This window comes from Mustela nigripes, chromosome 10 (assembly GCF_022355385.1).
Source record: "Mustela nigripes isolate SB6536 chromosome 10, MUSNIG.SB6536, whole genome shotgun sequence".
Lineage (NCBI taxonomy): Eukaryota > Metazoa > Chordata > Mammalia > Carnivora > Mustelidae > Mustela > Mustela nigripes.
This window is the reverse complement of record NC_081566.1, coordinates 4484991-4508368: the sequence shown is the minus strand read 5'-3', so window position 1 is coordinate 4508368 and position 23378 is coordinate 4484991. Positions and strand designations below refer to the sequence as shown.

At 40.0% G+C, this 23378-nt stretch overlaps 1 long non-coding RNA gene and 1 other non-coding gene across 2 annotated transcripts in view; one reads left to right on the top strand and one right to left on the bottom strand.

Annotated features, from left to right (window-relative positions):
- The window catches only part of LOC132026046 (uncharacterized), a 261018-nt gene that overhangs the window by 118989 nt on the left and 118651 nt on the right, over positions 1–23378 (bottom strand). The window lies entirely within an intron of this gene.
- Positions 18928–19061, top strand: LOC132026361 (U4 spliceosomal RNA). Its single transcript, XR_009406878.1, has one exon. It is a non-coding gene; the product is annotated as a U4 spliceosomal RNA (small nuclear RNA).

Genomic DNA, 23378 nt, shown 5'->3' with positions numbered 1-23378 from the left:
GAGGAAGCAGGCTCCCTGCTGAGCAAAGAGTCTGATGTGAGGCTCAGTCCCAGGACCCTAGGATCATGACTTGAGCCAAAGACAGAGGCTTTAACCCACTGAGCCACCCAGGGGCCCCTTAAGCGGGGTTCTATAAAAGAAGAAAGAACCCAAGAGTGACATAGAACAGAAATTTAAGGGACAATCCATAGAAACAAGGACTTCACAAGCAACATGATGCCAATAAAAACTTACCTTTCAATAATCATTCTTAATGTGAATGGCCTAAAACCTCCTATAAAATAGCACAGGGTTGCAGACTGGATAGAACAACAGAATCCGTCCATATGCTGTCTACAAGATACCCATTTGAAACCTAAATATAAATCCAGACAAAGTGAAGGGATGGAAAACCACCTTTCATGCCAATGGACCTCAAAAGAAAGCTGGGATAGAAATTCTCATATCAGATAAATTAGATTTTTAAACTAAAGACTATAGTCAGAGATAAAGAAGGACACTACATCATCCTTAAAGGATCTACCCACCATGAATATCTAACAATTGTAAATATTTATGCCCCCAATAAGGGAGCAGCCAACTACATAAGACAACTGTTAATCAAGATAAAGAGTCATATTGATATGAATACATTAACAGTAGGGGATCTTAACATGCCACTCTCAGTAATAGATCATCCAAGCAGAAAATCAATAAAAAGACAAGCATTGGAGCACCCGGGTGGCTCAGTGGGTTAAAGCCTCTGCCTTCGGCTCAGGTCATGATCCCAGGGTCCTGGAATCAAACCCCACATTGGGCTTTCTGCTCAGGAGGGAGCCTGCTTCCTCCTCTCTCTCTGCCTGCCTCTCTGCCTACTTGTGATCTCTGTCAAATAAATAAATAAGATCTTAAAAAAAAAATAAACAAGAGCACTGAATGACACATTGGACCTCATAGATATATACAGAACATTCCACCCTAAAACAACAGAATACTCATTCTTCTCGAATGCACATGGAACTTTCTCCAAAATAGACCACATACTTGGTCACAAATCAGGGCTTAACCAATACCAAAAGACTGAGATTATTCCCTGCATATTCTCAGATGACAATGCTTTGAAACTGGAGCTCAACCACAAGAAAAAGTATGGAAGGAATTCAAACACTTCGAAGCTAAAGAACACCCTGCTTAAGTACGAGGAAGTCAAGAAGCAACATGGGGGTGTTGGGAGGGTGGGAAAAGAATAAATGAAACAAGATGGGATCGGGAGGGAGACAAACCATAAGAGACTCTTAATCTCACACACAAAAAAAAGAATGTTTAGATCAACCAGGAAATCAAAGAAGAACTTAAACAATTCATGGAAACCAATGAGAATGAAAACACACTGGTACAAAACCTATGGGATATGGCAAAGGAGGTCCTAAGGGGAAAATATATAGTCATCCAAGCCTCACTCCAAAAAAATAGAAAAATCCAGAATACACCAGCTCTCTTTACACTTTAGAGAACAGGAGAATCAACAACAAATTAAGCCAACCCCACACACAAGAAGGGAAATAATCAAGATTAGAGCAGAGATCAATGAGATAGAAACTAGAGATAAAGTAGAACATATCTTTGAAACTAGAAGCTGGTTTTTTTGAAAGAATCAATAAGATCAATAAACCACTGGCCAAACTAATCCAAAAGAAAAGCGAGAGGACTCAAATTAATAAAATGATGAATGAAAGGGGAGAGATCACAACTAACATCAAGGAAATAGAAACAATCATCAGAAATTATTATCAACAGTTATATGCCAATAAGTTAAGCAACCTAGACGAAATGGATGAATTCCTGGAAACCTACAAACTTCCAAGACTGAAACAGGAAGAAACTGACAACATGAATAGACCACTATCTAGTAATGAGATTGAAGCAGTGATTAAAAACCTCCCAAAAACCAATAGCCCAGAACCTGATGGATTCCCTGGGGAATTCTACCAAACATTCAAAGAAGAAATAATACCTATTCTCTGAAGCTATTTCAAAAAATAGAAGGAAAACTTCCAGACTCTTTCTATGGAGGCAGCATTACTTTGATCCCAAACCCAGGCAAAGACCCCATCAAAAATGAGAATTTCAGACCAGTATCCATGATGAATATGAATGCCAAGATTCTCAACAAGATCCTAGCTAATAGGATCCAACAGTACATTAAAAAGATTATCCACCATGACCAAGTGGGATTTATCTCTGGGATGTAAGGGTGGTTCAACATTCCCAAATCAATCAATGTGATAGAACAAATCAATAAGAGAAGAGAGAAGAACCACATGGTCCTCTCAACTGATGCAGAAAAAGCATTTGACAAAATACAGCATCTGTTCCTGATTAAAACTCTTCAAAGTATAGGGATCAAGGGAACATTCCTCAACTTCATAAAATCTATGAAAAACCCATGGCGAATATCATTCTCAATGGTGAAAAACTGACAGCCTTCCTTTTGAGATCATGAACACAACAAGGATGCCACTCTTGCCACTCTTGTTCAACATAGTACTAGAAGTCCTAGCAACAGCAATCAGACAACAAAAAGAAATAAAACATATTCAAATTGGCAAAGAAGAAGTCCAACTCTTTCTCTTCCCAGATGACATGATACTTTATATGGAAAACCCAAAAGACTCCACCTCTCATACTACTAGAACTCATACAGCAATTCAGTAATGTGGCAGGATAAAAAATCAATGCACAGAAATCAGTTGCTTTCTTATATACTAACAAAATATAGAAAGGAAATTACAGAGTCAATTCTATTTACTATAGCACCAAGAACCATAAGGTACCTGGGAATAAACTTAAGCAAAGAATTAAAGGATCTATACTTGAGGAACTACAAAACACTCATAAAAGAAATTGAAGAAGACACAAAAAGATGGAAGATGATTCCATGCTCATGGATCAGAAGAATAAACATTGTTAAAATGTCTATACTTCCCAGAGCAATCTATATTTTCAATGCCATCCCGATCAAAATTCTACCAGCATTTTTCAAAGTGCTAGAACAAACAATCCTAAAATTTGTATGGAACCAGAAAAGACCTACAAATGATAAGGAAATGTTGAAAAAGAAAAAACTGGGGGCATCACATTTCCTGATATCAAGCTTTACTACGAAGCTGTGATCACCAAGACAGCATGGTACTGGCACAAAAACAGACACATAGACCAGTGGAACAGAGCAGAGAGTCCAGAAATGGACCCACAACTCTATGGTCAAATAATCTTTGACAAAGAAGGAAAAAATATCCAGTGGAAAAAAGGCAGTCTCTTCAATAAATGGTGCTGGGGAAATTGGACAGCTATGTATAGAAGAATGAAATTCAGTCATTCTCTTACACCATACACAAAGATAAACTCAAAATGGATAAAAGACCTCAACATGAGACAGGAATCTATTAAAATCCAAGAAAAGAACATAGGCAGTAACCTCTTTGATATTGGCCACAGTAACTTCTTTCAAGACATGTCTCCAAAGGCAAAGGAAACAAAAGCAAAAATGAACTTTTCGGACTTTATCAAGATCAAATCCTTCTGCACAGCGAAGGAAACAGTTAACAAAACAAAGAGACAACCCACAGAATGGGAGAAAATATTTGCTAATGACACAACAGACAAAGGGCTGATATCCAAGATCTATAAAGAACTCCTCAAACTCAACAGTCAAAAACAGATAAACATGTCAAAAAATGGGCAGAAGACATGAACTGACATGTCTCCAAAGAAGATATACAAATGGCTAACAGACACATGAAAAAATGTTCATCATCATTAGCCATCAGGGAGATTCAAATCAAAACCACTTTGAGATACCACCTTGCACCAGTTAGAATGGCCAAAATCAACAAGACAGGAAACAACAAGTGTTGGAGAGGATATGGAGAAAGAGGAACCTTCTTATACTGCTGGTGGGAATGCACGATGGTGCAGCCACTTTGGAAACAGTGTGGAGATTCCTTAAGAAATTAAAAATAGGGTGGCTATTAAAAAATAGGGTGGCTATTAAAAAATAGGATCCCTTAAGAAATTAAAAATAGGGTGGCTCAGTGGGTTAAAGCCTCTGCCTTCTGCTCAGGTCATGATCCCAGGGTCCTGGGATCGAGCCCCACATCGGGCTCTCTGCTCCCTCTCTCTCTGCCTGCCTCTATGCCTACTTGTGATCTCTGCCTGTCAAATAAATAAAATCTTTAAAAAAAATTAAAAATAGAGCTACCCTATGACCCTGCAATTGCACTACTGGTATTTACCCCAAAGATACAGATGTAGTGAAAAGAAGGGCCACATTTGCCCCAATGTTCATAGCAACAACAGCCACAATCGCCACAATGTGGAATGAGCCAAGATGCTCTATTGTATATATTCAATATATACAATGGAATATTATGCCTCCATTAGAAAGGATGAATACCCAACTTTTGTATCAACATGGACAGGATTGGAGAAGAGTATACTGAATGAAATAAGTCAAACAGAGAAAGTCAATTACTTACTTGTGGAGCAGAAGGAAACATGGAGGACATTAGGGGATGGAAAGGAAAAGTGAATTGGGGGAAATCAGAGGGAGATGAAGCATGAAAGACTATGGACTCTGAGAAACAAACCGAGGGTCTTGGAAGGGAGAGGCGTGAGCCTGGTGATGGGTATTAAGGAGGGCACATATTGCATGGAGTGGTGGGTGTGATGTATAAACAATGAATCTTGGAACACTGAAAAAATAAAATTAAATTTTAAAAAAGAGATAATTCTTAATACATTGGCATACAGCATTATAAAAATCCTGTATTAATACAGAGCATTGAAGGAGAGAGTACTGCTCCTGGTGGAGGTAGCAGTGACTCATTATTGTGGAATTATTTCTGAAAAAACAAAATAACCAATCATTAAGGATTTTGAGTGCTTTTGTATTTCAGACAGTGTGGAACAATAGAAATAAAAATATTTGGTTTATTCTCTTTGAAAAAAAACAATACACACACACACACACACACACACACACACACACACATATCACCTCTTAGGCAGGCCCTCTCTCTACTCACTGTCCCTGTTTTCTTAATTTATTTTTCTTCATAACACATGAAACAGTACATATTAGAAGACTTTGGTTGTTCAGACTTCTATTTACTCATGTAAGGAGAGAATAATATATGTCAGTGAACTATAATTTCTAGGACATCACAGATGCTGTATACATAGTAGGACTCAGACAAGAGATAATGAATATGAGGACAAGAGTGAGAGAAATAAGAATCTCAAAAATATGACATAAATGTCTAAAACTTAAAATAAGAAAAAGGGTTAGAGTTGGAAAACAAAGTCTGAACCTGTAAACAAAATAAATGTAACAAAAATAGTGACAAGATAAGAATTAAACTTGACAGTAGTTAATAAGTAAACTTAATAAGGTGACTTTAAAAATTAAAATATATGTCTTTTAAATAAATTAGAGCCTACAATAGAATGAAGTAGACTTAAAATGTAAAAGGAGGAGATATAAAAGATGATTAAAAATACCTCATTTTCCTTCAATGAAGTAAGATAGTCAAGAGGTGGGGGAAAATCCAACTTATAAATTAACCAAAATGGAAGACTAACAAAGGAATTACATTAAAAAAGAAAAAGAAAGAAAGGTTAGAGAAAAAAATTAAGAAGTAAATCTAGATGAAGGAGGAAGAGGGCGCCAGCTGGAGCTGTTATGTGTGAGGGTCCAAGGAAAGTCCTTTGAGCTTGTCTTCCGTTAAAGCAACAAGCGTGGGGGGCTGCATTATCCCTCTGATGTATCTCCTTTCTCTAACTGATCATTCCTAACCACCCTCAAATGAATGAATGGACCAATTCCATTAAAATTTCAATTACCAGGGGAGGGGGGTTGGCTGAAGGGGCGTGGGGTTATGAACATTGGGGAGGGTATGTGCTTTGGTGAGTGCTGTGAAGTGTGTAAACCTGGCGATTCACAGACCTGTACCCCTGGGGATAAAAATATATGTTTATAAAAAATAAAAAATAAAAAATAAATTTCAATTACCTATGTAATGAGAAAGCTTCAGGTCTCAAGACCCTCTAGCAACTGTGTTGAATCTGTGTTGTCTCTTCTCTTCTACCTCTTCCCAGCACCAGCGCTTTTCTCTTAGCCCTTCATTTCCCAGCACATTCCCATAACTGAGGCCTTTTCACATCCCCTCCCTGCCTGGAAGTTTTCTCACTTATCTCAGGAATTTCCGGATGAACTTGTCCCTCAACTGCCTTCAGGATCCATGTGTCCTACAGCAGTTTACAAGGCTACAGAAATTGAGATGCCTGGACTCTGAGTCACCAACAACTTTTGCCTCAGGGCATGTTTTCACTGCCTACGCTGCTCTCCTCTCTTGAGCCCTACAATGGCTGGTGATTCCACTGTATCCTGAGCTATAATTTCTGCCTCACCTGGGAACTCAACAGAGATGCTGATGGGACCTAGTGAATTAGAACGCCAATCACATCTGCTAGATTGTAGGTTCTGGAGTCAGACTACCCAGGTCTCCGTGCCAGTTCTGCTCCTTTATGACCTTTTACATGCCCGTTAACCTCTCCATGCCTTACTTTTTTCCTTTGTTAAAGGTAGAGGGCATCCTGGTTGCGGAGACCACTGTATCCCAACTCTCCCCTTTCTCTCCTTCACAGAACCAGCAGTTACGGTTCTCAGATGTATTTCTGTGTGTGCTTCACTGGCTTTCTTGTACTTTCAAAAAACAATCAAAGTCTCAGACAAGGCACTCAAGGCCCTTCATGACCATACAGCCCATTTTTTCTACCATTGCCCTCCATGCTGCTTATACACAAGCAGACTAAGTCCCATGCAGCTCTCTAACTGCCCAGAGGAGTCATGTAATTTCATACTGTCATTTTTCAACTATGTGGCTTATGCTAGAACTCTCTTCCAGCTCCTCGACCTACCTCAGTGAAGTGCTCTCTAACACCCCAATTCTTACCCCATTCCCTCTGTAAATAGGTATTTTTTCTAAACTGTCATTTATCTGACACATAAACCAGTTTTAAAACTGTAGCTCCCGGGACGCCGGGGTGGCTCAGTTGGTTGGACGACTGCCTTCGGCTCAGGTCATGATCCCGGAGTCCCGGGATCGAATCCCACGTCGGGCTCCCAGAGCTAGGGGAAGTCTGCTTCTCTCTCTGACCTTCTCCTCGTTCATGCTCTCTCTCAAGTAAATAAATAAAATCTTTTAAAAATAAATAAATAAATAAATAAATAAAAAATAAAACTGTAGCTCCCTAATTTAAGGGGCCCATGCTGGGGACACTAACATGAAGCACAGTACCTGACACATCAGAAGCACATTCTCACTGTGCTTTTCCTCAGGGAGCAGGAGAAAAATGGAACGTGAGATGCCAGCTTATTCATCTGAATCTCCCACTAGACTATATGCCTTCTCATGGCAGCGACACTGACTACTGCCTTTTTTTTTTTAAGATTTTATTTATTTACTTTTGGGACTTCATCAAAATCAAAAGCTTCTGCACAGCAAAGGAAACAGTCAAGAAAACAAAGAGGCAACCCACGGAATGGGAGAAGATATTTGCAAATGACAGTACAGACAAAAGGTTGATATCCAGGATCTATAAAGAACTCCTCAAACTCAACACACACAAAAGACAATCATATAAAAAAAAATGGGCAGAAGATATGGACAGACACTTCTCCAATGAAGACATACAAATGGCTATCAGACTCATGAAAAAATGTTTATCATCACTAGCCATCAGGGAGATTCAAATTAAAACCACATTGAGATATCACCTTACACCAGTTAGAATGGCCAAAATTAGCAAGACAGGAAACAACATGTGTTGGAGGGGATGTGGAGAAAGGGAAACCCTCTTATACTGTTGGTGGGAATGCAAGTTGGTGCAGCCACTTTGGAGAACAGTGTGGAGATTCCTCAAGAAATTAAAAATAGAGCTTCCCTATGACCCTGCAATTGCACTACTGGGTATTTACCCCAAAGATACAGATGTAGTGAAAAGAAGGGCCATCTGTACCCCAATGTTTATAGCAGCAATGGCCACGGTCACCAAACTGTGGAAAGAACCAACATGCCCTTCAGCAGACGAATGGATAAGGAAGATGTGGTCCATATACACTATGGAGTATGATGCCTCCATCAGAAAGGATGAATACCCAACTTTTGTAGCAACCTGGACGGGACTGGAAGAGATTCTGCTGAGTGAAATAAGTCAAGCAGAGAGAGTCAATTATCATATGGTTTCACTTATTTGTGGAGCATAACAAATTGCATGGAGGACATGGGGAGATGGAGAAGAGAAGGGAGTTGGGGGAAATTGGAAGGGGAGGTGAACCATGAGAGACTATGGACTCTGAAAAACAATCTGAGGCTTTTGAAGGGGCTGGGGGTGGGAGGTCGGGGTACCAGGTGGTGGGTATTGGAGAGGGCACGGATTGCATGGAGCACTGGGTGTGGTGCAAAAATAATGAATACTGTTATGCTGAAAATAAAAAATAAAAAAAAGATTTTATTTATTTACTTGGAAGAGTGTGCATGCTAGAGAGCATGAGTGAGGAGAGGGGCAGAGGGAGGAGAAGCAGGAGCAGGCTCCCCACTGAAAGAGAGCCCAGTGTGGGACTCGATTCCAAGACTCCGGGATCATGACCTGAGCCAAAGGCAGATGCTTAACCAACTGAGCCACATTGGCGTCCCTCTAGCACGTTTTATTACTGTATTTCCAATACTACCTTAGGGCCCACCATGTGCTCAGAGCTCAAATACTTACCGGATAAATGAATAAAGAGAAAGATAACAAATCCTACAGAAATGGAACGGCTTCCTCATGAAAAAGACAGATGTAGAAATGAAAGGGGAACAGTATTCATTGTGACATCAAGCACTATCCATAAATCACCTTACCGAACACCTCACAACATACGGAAGTTGGAACTCCTCATCCCTCTTTCAAGAGAGGATAAAACTGAGATTCAAAACAGTTGAAGCAATTCACCAAAGGTCACACAAGCAGGATCAGAAGTCACATTTGAGCAGAGATGAGTCTGATATCAGAACATCCACTAAACGGCTTAGAAACTTTTTCCTTAAGAAGCTTGTTCCATAAATAATAGAAGTCACTTGTTACTTAAATAATGGGATGCCAGGGCGGGGAAATAAAACAGTGATGACAAAAGGACAGGAAGGTCTGGTATTTGGGGGAGGGGAGGGGTAAGGCAGCAAAGAAATGGAATGGGGAAAGTGACATTGTGCTGATGAGAAACACTGAAAAAAAAATGGAGTGTGAATATCAAAATGGGTAGCAAAATAAGGGGAGGGTGCCCTAGAAGGCAAGGACCAAAGACAGAACAAAACAAAAAAACAAAAAAAGAAGAAGAAGAAGAAGAGAGATTGAGAGAGAAAAAAAGAGAGAGAGAAAAGAAAAGAGCATCGGGAGCCTATCAACAAGGGCAGGAAATGCAGAGCATTTTTGGAAACAACCTGAGCATTATCAAAAGCAAACCCACAGGGCCTTTCTGTACCTTCAGCATCTCCGCTGCTAAGCGAGTTACAGTAAAATCCAGAAGTAGGGCAGAAGAGGAGCTGTGCGTAGGAGTTCAAACCGCATCAGCTTCAGGCCGGGGGATTGCCCCAGGGGACAGCCAGGGACCTGTCCAAGGTTTGAGAATGTCACCAGAAGTAGGCAGAGACACCATCCCCATGGGGCAGATGGAGGGAGCATTCTGTCTGCGGGGGGTGGGGGGGGCTCCCTAGAAAGGCAAAGGAGCTGGGGAGGGGGGAATGGAGAGCAAAGATGAAGTAGGGGCGCAGCTTTATGATTCTGTGACTGCGAATAGGACTTAGAGCTTTGAAGGGTGGGCAGGACGCTGGTGGGGGAAGAGGAGCGGAGCGGGGATTCTAGGAGGGGAAACATCCTGAGAAAGCCTGCAAGGGGCGAGGAGCCTGTAAGTGAGAGCGAGCCGCGCGACGGATGAGGGCACTGACGCTTGTACCAGGAAGGAAGAGGAGGCAGGATCTCATACGTGTGTTTTATACAGACTGTAAAAATCCCGGGGGGCTCGGTATCAGTGGTAATCTCTAGCTGAGTTCGGAATGAAGTTCTGCATGGAGGGTGGCTTTGAGATCACAGCATCGTTTAAGACCAGATGGAACCCAGAGAACCTCTTCACAGACCCCATAAAATAGGACCCGAGAATTCATGTGACTTGAGCAAGGATGTAGGACAAAAAGAACTACAGCCTATTTTCTGTTGCTCAGTGATAGATCAGTTAAAGGATAATGCAGTTTATTATTGGGACATTTCTGAGAAGTACAAAACCCTCCCTTCTTCCCTGCCTTCCTGCCTCTTTTCCTCCTCCTCCTTCCCATCGCTATTACTGAATACTAACGATGTCCCCAGCACATAGCAAACGAACTTGACAGCTGACCCTTGCTTCCTGGAGCTCCCATTCTACAGTGAGGGGAAGTCTCCTTCCCCAGTGGGGGTCTGGCTCAATAAACTGCACTTCACTCTCTTCCTAGAGAAGAAGGAAATGAATGGTTCATACTCAGTTTTTATTTCTGTTTCCTGAGTATATTCTGAGCCTTCCATAAAAGTAGCTAAGTTTAACAAGAATTAATTAAAATGATGTAAGTAGTTTATAGCCGAGTAAACGTAGGGGCAAAACGTGGGAAAGGTACAGCCTTTGTAATAAAGAGGTACCATTTAAAATAAATATGAGACACTATTCCGTATTGACTGAATTAAAATTTTAAGTGTATCATAGGACACAAAGTAATAAATTGGTTCACTCAGACCGTATATAACAAGAGCCAGACGGTTTGTCATAGCTTAGGATTTACTCATCTCATTTTAACAAATACATTTCAAGAAAAAATAAACAATAAGGAATAAAACCAGAATTATCAGTTTGTACCATCTTCAAAATTTGACAGGGGTGACAAGACAAGCAGCTTCCACAGCTTCCGCAGCACCCCCTACTTCTTGCCCATATCCTGTCTTCACTTGCACTCTCCCTGTATCACCCTCCAGACATAGGCCAAAACTTCCTATTAAAATGTCCAAGAAAATTCAGTCTACTCAGTTTTAAATTTTTTTTTAAATCAACAAATCAGAAGAGACTGTCTTCATGATAGAAATAATTCTTCCATTAAAAATGAACCGCAGGGGGTCCCCAGATGATTCAGTTGATTAAGTGTCTGCCTTAAATCATGATCATCACAGGTCATGATCCCAGAATCCTGGGAAAGTCCAGGTCCTCGCTCAGCAGGGAGTCTGCTTCTCCCTCTGCCCTTCCCAATTCCCCGCTCGTGTTGTCTCTCAAACAGATGAAAAAAATCTTTAAAAACTGGATCCATTACAAGTTGGTTATTTAAATGACAAACTTCCTCTGGCATTCAGTCTGATTTTTAAATTCATTATGTGAGTAGCTTGAAACAGAAAAGAGTTGAGAGAACTACCTGTTGAAATGTCATCGGATATAAAAACCGAATTCCCCTTAACTAATTGAAAAGATAAAGAGGTAATAAAGTCTTAGGATCCTTAGGCTCCCTGTCCTGTGATTGGGGGTGTAGCTCCTGGTGAGGGCCTGGATCTGAACTTGGGGAAGTGAGATGGCCTGGGACCTGTGTTTTTCTAAGATTTCTCTGCAGGGAAAAGCTCTGGGAAATACTAATAGGTGTTCCTCAGGGGAAAGCGTTGGAGGTTAAATTAGTCAGAAGAAAACTGAAAAATAAAAAGTGAAAAACTCTATTTCCCACAGGATTTTATGCTCTCTGTATTTCTGGGAGGGAACTCTCCACTGAAGCTATTCACAAACTTATTCAATAAAGGAATCCTGTTCTCTCGAGGCATCTGAAAGGTTAACTCCATACAGAAGGCACTCAGGAATACTGAGATTCTTTTTTTTTTTTTCTTTTTTTTTTTTTAAAGATTTTGTTTATTTGAGTGAGACAGAGAGCGTGCACGTGCACAGGCAGGGTGGAGAAACGGAACGGGAAGCAGACTCCCCACAGAGCAGGGAGCCCAATGCAAGACTCAACCCCAGGACCCTGGGATCATGACCTGAGCCAAAGATGGACGCTTAACCAACCAAGCCACCCAGATGCTCCCTGAGATTCATTTTTAATTGACTTTGTAGGAAAAACAGCCAATAAAGCCTTCACCAAAGGATAATTATTTAGTTCTGTCCTCTGATCCTTAATATTTTACATAACTGTAGTCACACACATATTATTTTATTCTAGGTTTCTTACTTGACCTCATTCCTCATTATTTCCAAGTATTATCACAGTTAACATTATCATCACTTCATACAGATAATTCTATATTTATAATTTTGAAATGCCATAGAGAGCACACCCATTCTCAGTGCAAGATGTGTGCACTATTACCGTTGAGCATCTGGGGTTCCCAACACTTTTCCTGTCCCAAAACACCTCAGGGACAAAATGCTTTCCCATAAGCAATAATGGCTCATTTTGGTGACAGTTACAGAATCTTTTGGGCCAACGGGCGGTGCAGGATGTTGTAACTGGTAGGAGATCCTCATATGATTTTCATTGACCTTTCCCTCTACTGTCCTACCTGGTAAGTGCTGTCTTAGACCCTGTAAATCAGACATGGTTCCAATCTTCAAGAAGTTTATAAAAAAATCATCAGTTACACACATAAAGTAAACTATAAGGCTGGGTGTAAGATAAGACCATGTCATATAAAAACCGCACAGTACTGGGATATTGAGGATATTGTACAAAGATGGAAAATTATTTCAGCTTGGGAATTACAGAGTCCCACTGAAGGAAAGCACAGTCTTTGCTTCATCTCTTTCCTTCACCCCACAAATCCAATTCATGACCAAGTCTTACAGTTGCCACCTAAAAAATTAAATAGAGAACGTTTACTGAGGGTTTACTATGTGCCAGGAACATCAGGCTTCTGACTCTTGGTTTCAGCTCAGGTCTCAGTGTCCTGAGCTGGGCCCCACGTAGGGCTCCACACTCAGCGGAGTCTTCCATCTCTCTGCCCCCCCACTTGTGCACTTTCTCTCTCTCTCAAATAAATAAATAAATCTTTAAAAAATTTTGCTTTAAAAGTATTAAGGCTATTTAGTACTTACAATGTCTCTGTAGGCAAAGATCATTAGTCTAATCTTCCAGAGAGAGACGGAGGACAGGGAAGTGACATTGCCAAAGTTCCCATTATCTCTAAGTGTTAAACTGGGAGGGTGGAGCCCGGGTAGACTGACTGTAGAACCTGCATCTCTAGCTCTGTGCCGTTCTGCCCCACCACTCACAGCCCTCTCTCTCTCTCTTCGAATCCACTCCTTTGCTCTCGATGAAGCCACCCTCATCTTCTGCTTGGACGTCTTTCTAATGGCTTCCTAAATGCTCCTCTTGCTTCCACGTTTTCCCCTCGTGAGTACATTCTCCCTACATCACCCTGGATGATCTAAAATATTAATCAGCTTATGCCCCCCCCCTTGCTGAAACTTTCAGCATCCCCAACCTCATGTAGAGTAAAACCCGAACTTCTTGCCAAGACTGAGTACACAAAGCCCAGCATGATCCAGCCTTCACCAGCTCTCCCACCTCGTCTCACAGGAGGCTTCAGGTTTCCTTTCCCTTCCAGATCTTTCCATCCTCAAGGACTTTGCACCTGCTCCTCTCCACCTGGAATAATATTCCCCAGATGCTCCCCATGACAGGTTCATTTCATCCTTCCAGGCTTCAGTCTAGCTGCTGTATCTCAGTATTGGCCCATCCAAAACCTGTCCTCTGCTCTTCCCTCTCAGAGTACCACATTTATTCCCTCCATGGCACTTTTCGCTGAAATATTTTTACCTGTTCACTTATTAAGAAATTGTCCTCAGTAAACTATAAGCACCTTAAGGACAGGATACTGGTCTCCCTTATTCATTCCTGCTTTTCCAGTGACTAACACAGATCTTGGTACACAGTCAGTGCCCAATAAATATGTTTTGAATGAATGAATGAATGAGGAACAGAAATTTATAAATATGCCAAATTGAAATCTTATGTGCCCAAGTGATTCATGAGTGCCTCAGGTTATAACATAACATTAAAAAAAAGTGAAAAGGTAGGAAAAAGGCAGTGTCATTGATGCCTTCCAGAATGGTGTTGCACAGTGTCACGGGACACAAAGGTCAAATGGATGTTGGAGATCGAGAACATTGGGACTTGCTCAGTCACTGCGTTATTTTAGAGGCTACAGAAAATCATAATAGGAAGAAGAGGAGGAAGGAGGAGAAGTTCAGGGAGAGGGATGAGGGGCGAACACTGGCCTTGCTCTACATGTTTCTTAGGTGTAAACCCAGGGACTTCTGGTAACAACTACTCAGTTACCTACTGAGCACAATTAACTGTCCAAACTAAGCTTTAAAAAAAAAGCATTTGGTTATATCTCATAGTAATATAAGTCAAGAGATTAGGCAGAGGGTTAGTAGTATTCAACTGGTGAACCTGTTATCAGAGGAGCTAAGAAAGTCTTCTCACATGTCTTTTTTTTTTTTTTTTAAGATTTTATTTATTTATTTATTTGACAGAGAGAGAGATTCACAATTAGGCAGAGAGGCAGAGAGAGAGAGAGATGGGGGAAGTAGGTTCCCTGCTGAGCAGAGAGCCCTGATGCGGGGCTTGATCCCAGGACCCTGTGACCATGACCTGAGCCGAAGGCAGAGGCTTTAACCCACTGAGCCACCCAGGCGCCCCATGTCTGGTGTCTTTACAGTGACTTCTGGAAGGCTAGATTCTGCCTTTACGTGGTATTTCCACAGGGTAGTTGAACTTTCTACATGAAAGCTCAGGGCTCCAAGAGACCAAGGAAGGAAGTGCCAGTCTTAAAAGTGAGGTCCAAAGCAGACTTCCAATTTACTGCACAGATCAAAGCAGTCACAGCTCAGTCCAGATTCAAGGGGAGGAGAAGTAAATGCCAGTTCTTGATGGGAGAAGTGACAAAGAACTAGTGACCATTTAATTTGACATAATAATTCTCTGAGGTAGGAGTACTATCACCTCCAGTCTTCAGCTAAGTCTGAGGTAGATTGTTTGTAAACCCAGACAGGTCTCTGCCTTAATTTTGAAACTGGTTAAGTAGAGATGGTTAATACCTTTCCTAACTATGTTTTCAGGAGTAAAACAGTGAATAAACATCGAGTAACAATCATATGGAGTATACTGTGTTCACTATTGTGAGGGAGAAAATGAGGAATAAAACCCCTCAGTTTCTTGTTCTAAATGGGAAATTCACTTGAAAATTAAAAAACATAAGTTATGCAAACAAGTGAATAAAGAAAGAAGGTGTGGTGACTACACACAATTGAATATTCATCAGCCTTTAAAAAAGAAGGAAATGTTGCCATATACAACAACCTGGATGAACCTGAAGGACATCGTGCTACACGAAATAAGTCAGTCACAAAAAGACAAATACTGCTTGAATCCACATGCATGCTGTATCCACAATACTCAGTCTCATGGAAACAGAGAGTAGAATGGTGGTGGCCAGGTGTTGGGGGGAGAGAAGCAAATTGGTATTTCAAATTCTTTTTTTTTTAAGATTTTATTTATTTATTTGACAGACAAGAGACACAGTGAGAGAAGTAACAGAAGCAGAGGGAGTGGAAGAGGGAGAAGCAGTCTTCCTGCCGAGCAGGGAGCCCGATGCAGCGCTTGATTGATCCCAGGACCCTGAGATCATGACCTGAGCTGAAGGCAGCTGCCTAATGACTAAGCCACCCAGATGTCCCTGGTATTTCTAAATTCTTAAAAAAAAACATACACCATATATTTGAGGAACTAGTATCTGATCTATTATAAGTAATCCTCTGGGAAAGAAACCACCAGAATGAGCTTCCTAAGATCAAGGTGCTGACCCTAACTCTGCTAATGGCTTGTGGGACTCCTGAGATGTCCCTTAACCTTCTCGGGCCTCTTCATCTACAACAAAGGATGACACGACATGACTGCTAGGTTTCCTCCCAAATTTGGGTAGCTATGATACAGATTTTAAAAAGGCTTTTGCACAGGTGCTGTGGGACAGCTCCCGCCTCTAAAAGAGCTATCAGGTCCTGGTTCCAGAAGAGAAGTCCTATTTCTTGTTCAAGGTTGCAGCCACCCTTCCAGGAGGAAAAGCTCCATGATTTCCCCTTTGTGACATGGTATGTTCCACTCAATACAAGGTGTCTGTCTTAGCTTTACTCCTAGATTATTTCAGCACAGCAAGTATACCGCGAGAAGAGAGATTATATGGTTATACCAGTCCCAGAGGTGGAAAGCAATATTGTTCACTGTGAATCTATATCCTGGGGAACTGAAGATACCAAAGCAGCTCAGCCACAATGAGCAAACTCAACCTTAAAGAGCCGCTAAAACAAAATACCATAGGCGGGTGTTTTAACCTGTGGACACGGATTTCTCACAGTTCTGGAGTTTGGGAACTGAAAGATCAAGGTCCCTGCAGATTTAGCTCTAGATGAAGGCCCTCTTCCTGCATGACAGTCTTCTTGCTGGGCACTCACGCAGCCTTTCTTCCGTGCATGTACATGGAGAGCAATATCTATCTTCTGCTTCTTATCAGGGCACCAGTTCCAACATGAGGGTCCTGCCCTCACCTAATTTAAACCCATTTATTTCCCAAAGGTCTACCTCCATCACATTGGCCACCTCCCAAAGGCCATCACATTGGGGTTTATAGCTTCACCATATGAATTTTGAAGGACATGAACATTTAGCCCATAATAACGTTTTTGCCCAATGGCTCCAAAATTCAACATTCACAAAAGCACCTGGAACACGCATGATCTCAGAGAATGGATACCAGGCGAAATTCTATTTCATGCTTTTCCTCCTCTAAGGAGTATAACAATGGAGGATCAAAATACTTATCAGAGAAAAACAACATCAAACTTTCATTTTCCAGGCTCATCACCACAACAAACACCTATTCTTGTCTTGGGCTTTGTAGAGTTCCCTTACATTTCCTCCATTACTGGCGATCCGTGGGTTTGGGTATGACACACCTTCTCTCTCACTCACAGCCATAAAGGTAAAGGGGACAGAGAGAGAGTAAGACTCACAAAGACATGACTCATTTTTGCATCTTCTGGTTTTTGATCAAATGCCAACAGATGTCAAGAGATAAATGAGTGAGTCTTCAATAATGGGGTAAATGGAAACCAGTAACATTAGGGGTAATTACTTAAGTTTCATTATTAATGTTCTTCTTCCTAAAATTGTAAATAAATGTAGTACAATAGGCAAAGGATATAATCCTAACACCTTCTGGGAGTAGAAAGAAGTTGTACTTTTTGGCTACATGGGTGATATACTTCCACATATGTAAGAGGTGAGGTAGTAACTCTCAGACTATAAAACTTTAGGGTTTCATATCACCCTGGCAAATGTACATTTTTTTGAAACAAACTATAAGATGAGTTTCTCTTTCAAAATGTGTTCATTTTCTTTCCTTAAAAGCAGTACAAAGGGGAAAATGCTTTCTAAAATGACCTAGATTAACATCCTCCGCAACGTATTTAGGATACTAAGTTGGAAAGAACCTGAGAGAATCCAGTCTTCTCATTTTACAGAACAAGCAAACTATAGTTTAAAGATAAATGCCTTCCTTAGGACAACAGAACCAATGAACAGTTATGTTCAGCTATGTCAAGGTCTCCCAGAGCCTCCTGACAGATCTGTTTCCAGCATCCAGGATGCCTCTGAAGGTGGCAGTCTCAGCATTCCTAATCTTCATTCCACTGGATCATGGCATTTTGAGAAGAGACCGAAGATGAAACAGTGGTCCTCCTTTATAAGCACAGTATCCTGACTGTAGCAGACACTCATGTTTGTGGAATGAATATACGAAAAAGTACATCACATGGAAGAGAAACAATTCTGACCTAACAAAAACAGACCCTCCCCCAAGTCATAAAGATGATAACCAGCAGGATTTCCCTAAGTGTTCTTTGATATAAGACTTGCCTCCTCAATAATAGTTTAAATCTGTGTGAGCTGGGACTGTATCATCTATTTTCCCTCTCCCAAATCAGAGAGCCAAGCACGTTGTTACAAAAGTCATATTTTTGATCCTAAAATCATAACATATAATAATTAGAAGATTATGCTGAGTGAAATAAGTCAAGCAGAGAGAGTCAATTATCATATGGTTTCACTTATGTGTGGAGCATAAGGAATAGCATGGAGGACGAGGGGAGATGGAGAGGAGAAGGGAGTTGAGGGAAACTGGAAGGGGAGGTGAACCATGAGAGACTATGGACTCTGAAAAACAATCTGAGGGTTTTGAAGGGGTGGGGGGTGGGAGGTTGGGGGAACCAGGTGGTGGGTATTAGAGAGGGCACAGATTGCATGAAGCACTGGGTGTGGTGCAAAAACAATGAATACTGTTACGCTGAAAAGAAACTAAAAAAAAAAAAAAAAGATTTGGTACCACTTCTTGGGGTGGTGAATGGTCTGGTAGATGAAGTGTTTTGTTATTGTCTTTACTGAGATATAATTCATATTCCATACAATTCACTCATTTAAAATGTACAATTCAGAACCCACCATTTGTACAACCATCACTCGAATAAATTTTAGAACATTTTCATCACTCTGGAAAGTAACTACTCTAAGCCATCTCTAAGCCATCACTCCATTTCCAGGCCAGTCCTCAGCCCCTGGCAACCACTAATCCACTTTCTGTCTCTATGGATTTTCCCATTGTGAATTTTTCATCTCAGTGGAATCATAAATACGCAGTCCTTTGTGTCTGTTTTCTTTCATTTAGCATAATGTCTTCAAGGTTTTCTCACGCTGTAGCATGTATCAGTACTTCATTCCTTCTTATGGTCAAATAACATTCCATTGTAGCTTTGCGCAGTGGCAGTATCGTAGCCAATGAGGTTTATCCGAGGCCTGATTATTGCTAATTGAAAACTTTTCCCAAATAACATTCCATTGTATGAACAGAGCATGTTTTGGTATCCATTTATCATCTGGTGGACATCTGAATTTTTTCTACTTGTTGACTATTATTAATAATGTTAACATTATTGAACATTCAAGAACACATTTTTGCAAGATTTAAGTTCTCACTTCTCTTGCATTTAGATCTGGGAGTGGAACTGCTAGGTCATTGGTAGATGAGATTTTATTTTATTTTTTCACTTTATTTATTTCATGTTATTTTATTTTATTTTACATTTTTAAAGATTTTATTTATTTTTTGACAGAGAGAGAGAGAGAGTACAAGCAGGGGAGCAGCAGGCAGAGGCGGAGGAAGAAGCAGTCTCCCCACAGAGCTGGAAGCCAGATGTGAGGTTCAATCCCAGGACACTGCAATCACAATCTGCGTCAGGGCAGACAGACACTTAACCATCTGAGGCACCCGGGGATCACAGTAGATGACATTTTAATATAGAAATATTTTAGTTAGCAGGGCATCTGTTGTGATTTATCTGGGGAATAAGACACACTAATTGAAACAACAAATGTCTGAAATAAACTACTGCCAAACCTAAGCAAGAAATTTGTCAGTATTTGTTGGACTAGCTTTAAGTACAGGGTCAATCCTTGCCATTTCCTTATTGTGGACTGCCCCAAATTCCCTAGTACATCTTTTCTATTCAATAAATCCATGGAATGATTCTGAAAATATATACTTAATATTCATAAAAGACAAAATATGTCTATACAAAATTTTACCTCACATTTCCTTAGATTCTTAAAGAGATGAGTTTTCTAGATAAGCTCGATGAAACTTTACATTATAAAGTTGAAATAAAATTACTAATTGTTAAAACTAGCAGACTGTTTTGGATCAAATATAACAAAACAGTAGAAATATAATTTGTGTGTTACACACTTTATACTCCATTGCAGTCCTCTTCAGATTCAATGGGACCTTTAATTTGGGTTCATTTTATGAAACCTAGAATGTGACATTACCAATTTTAAATTTTAATAGAAATTCACATATCCCTGTTTTCAGAAATCATCTAATCGTATGTGTGAACTTAAGTGATATTTAATGCTTGATCAGTAGGACAACATTCACCTGGTGTGTAGCATTGTTTATTTGATAAAATGTAATCCACTTCATATGCTTTCTGTCTGCCTTATGACTTGGCTTCCAGGAAGTCACTGCGGTGAAAACTGGGGCTTTCTGGACTGGTGTATTGGACTGTACCCTCCCTGACCTCCCCATCAACAATGCTGAAGATGACTCTTAGGTTGTGTTATCAAGGTAGCACTTGAAAGAATGTGGTGTGGGTACCTTCTGGATGGTGGGCCAGACTCTCAGCAGTCTACTTCACCAGAAAGTCCCTGCTAGTGATAAGACTTGTTCTTTATCTCTCTCTTCAGAGAAAAACTAAAGGCCTTTGTTGTTATTTACCAGGCTGATTTAATCCCCCTGTTGATCTTCAAAATATGATAATATAACTGAAAAATCAGGCACTTTCCTCTGTAGTAAATCTTCTGAATGGCAGAATAAGACTTAGCTGGTTCCCGAACTCTTAGTTCAACTAGGTTACAGTTGTCACAATAATTATAACCCCAGTACCCTCTCAATTGTAATCACATAAAATATGATCCACCAGTCTGTTCTCTCATGGCAAGGATTATTACTACATTCAGTTCAGAGATTTTATGATACAGGGCAAAATGACTTCAGAATCCCTGAATTCAAGCCCTGGTTTTCCTATTTGTAAGATGATTTCTTTGGACAAATCACAATCCACCAGAACCTCAGTTTATTCCTTTGTAAATTGGGGATAATTATAGTACAGCAGCAGCAATATCTGTATTCAAATCCTATCTTCTCCTTTTCCTACTCAATAGAAAGACTCCAACTCAGCCTTCCAAGCAGGGAGTTTGGAGCCATTAGAATTGGACTGTGAACAGGGAGACCTGACCTTCAAAAATATTCTCTTTGGACCTTTCTCTCTTTCTGATATGGTAAGCTCAGGTGATGTGTTGAGAAGTGTTGTTTTCTTAGGTTCCATATTTGTCTTTGTTGCATCTATTGATCAAACTAATCCAGACAAACTAATTGCCTAAGTTGTTTACATTCCCTCTGGAATTCAGCTTTCCTGAGTGCATGAAAATCATATTAAGGAGGGCATATATTGCATGGAACACTGGGTGTGGTTCATAGACAATGAATCTTGGAACATGAAAAAATAAAATAAAAAAATTTTTAAAAACCTCCAAAGTATAGGGGTCAAGGATTCATATCTTAATATCATCAAAGCCACCTATGAAAAAACCACAGCAAATATCATTCTCAATGGGGAAAAATGAGAGCTTTCATCTATGAAAGGAACACGACAGGGATGTCCATTGTCACCACTGCTATTCAATATAGTACCAGAAGTCCTAGCCTCGGCAATCAGAAAACAAAAAGAAATAAAAGGCATCTGAATTGGCAAAGAAGAAGTCAAACTCTCACTCTTTGCAGGTGATATGATACTTTATGTGGAAAACCCAAAAGATTCTACTTCAAAACTGCTAGAACTCACACAGGAATTCAGTAGTGTCAGGATATAAAATCAACACACAGAAATCAGTTGCATTTCTATACACCAACAGGAAGACAGAAGAAAGATAAATTAAAGAGTTGATCCCATTTACAACTGCTCCTGAAACCATAAGATACCTAGGAATAAACCTAACCAAAGAGGCAAAGAATCTGTACTCAGAAAACTATAAAGTACTCATGAAAGAAATTGAGGAAGACACAAAGAAATGGAAAAACATTCCATGATCATGAATTGCAATAACAAATACTATGAAAATGTCCATACTATCTAAAGCAATCTACACATTTAATGCAATCCCTATACCATCAATTTTTTTTTTCAAAGAAATGGAACAAATAATCCTAAAATTTATGTGGAATCAGAAAAGACTCCGAGTAGCCAGAGGATTGTTGAAAAAGAAAGCCAAAGTTGGTAGCATCACAATTCTAGACTTCAAGCTCTATTACAAAGCTGGAATTATCAAGACAGTATGGTACCGGCACAAAAACAGACACAGAGATCAATGGAGCAGAATAGAGAGCCCAAAAATAGACTCTCAACTCTACAGTCAACTAATCTTCGACAAAGCAGGAAAGAATGGCCAATGGAAAAAAGACAGTCTCTTCAACAAATGATGTTGGGAAAATTGAACAGCCACATGCAGAAGAATGAAACTGGACCATTTCCTTACACCACACACAAAAATAGACTCAAAATGGATGAACGACCTTAATGTGAGACAGGAATCCATCAAAATCCTTGAGGAGAACACAGGCAGCAACCTCTTTGACCTCAGCCACAGCAACTTTTCCTAGTAACATCACCAAAGCAAGGGAAGCAAGGGCAAAAATGAACTATTGGAACTTCATCAAGATAAAAGCTTATGCACAGCAAAGGAACAGTCACAAAACCAAAAGACAACTGATGGAATGGGAGAAGATATTTGCAAATGACATATCAGATAAAGAGCTAGTATCCAAAATTTACAAAGAACTTATCAAACTCAACACCCAAAAAACAAATAATCCAATCAAGAAACGGGCAGAAGACATGAGCAGACATTTCTGCAAAGAAGACATCCAAATGGCCAACAAAACATATGAAAAAGTGCTCCACATCACTCAGCATCAGGGATATACAAATCAAAACCACAATAAGATACCACCTCACAAGGCTAAATTAGATGGAATAGCTAAAATTAATCAGTCAGGAAACAACAGATGTTGGCGAGATTGCGGAGAAAGGGGAGCCCTCCTATACTCTTGGTGGGAATGCAAACTGGTGCAGCCACTCTGGAAAACAGCATGGAGGTTCCTTAAAAAGTTGAAAATAGAGCTACCCTATGACCCAGCAGTTGCACTACTAGGTATTTAACCTAAAGATACAAATGTAGGAATCTAAAGGGGCACATGCACCCAAATGTTTATAGCAGCAATGTACATAATAGCCAAACTATGGAAAGAACTTAGATGTCCATCAACAGATGAACAGATAAAGAAGATGTGGTGTGTATGTGTATATATATATATATGTATATATATATATATATACATATATATATATGTGTGAATATATATATATTCACACATATATATATGTGTGTGTGTGTGTGTATATATATATATACACATACACATACATATATACACACACAATGGAATACTATGCAGCCATCAAAAGAAATTAAATCTTGCTATTTGCAACAACATAGATGGAACTAGAAGGTATTATGCTGAGTGAAATAAGTCAATCTGAGAAAGACAATTATAATATGAACTCTCTGATATGAGGAATTTGA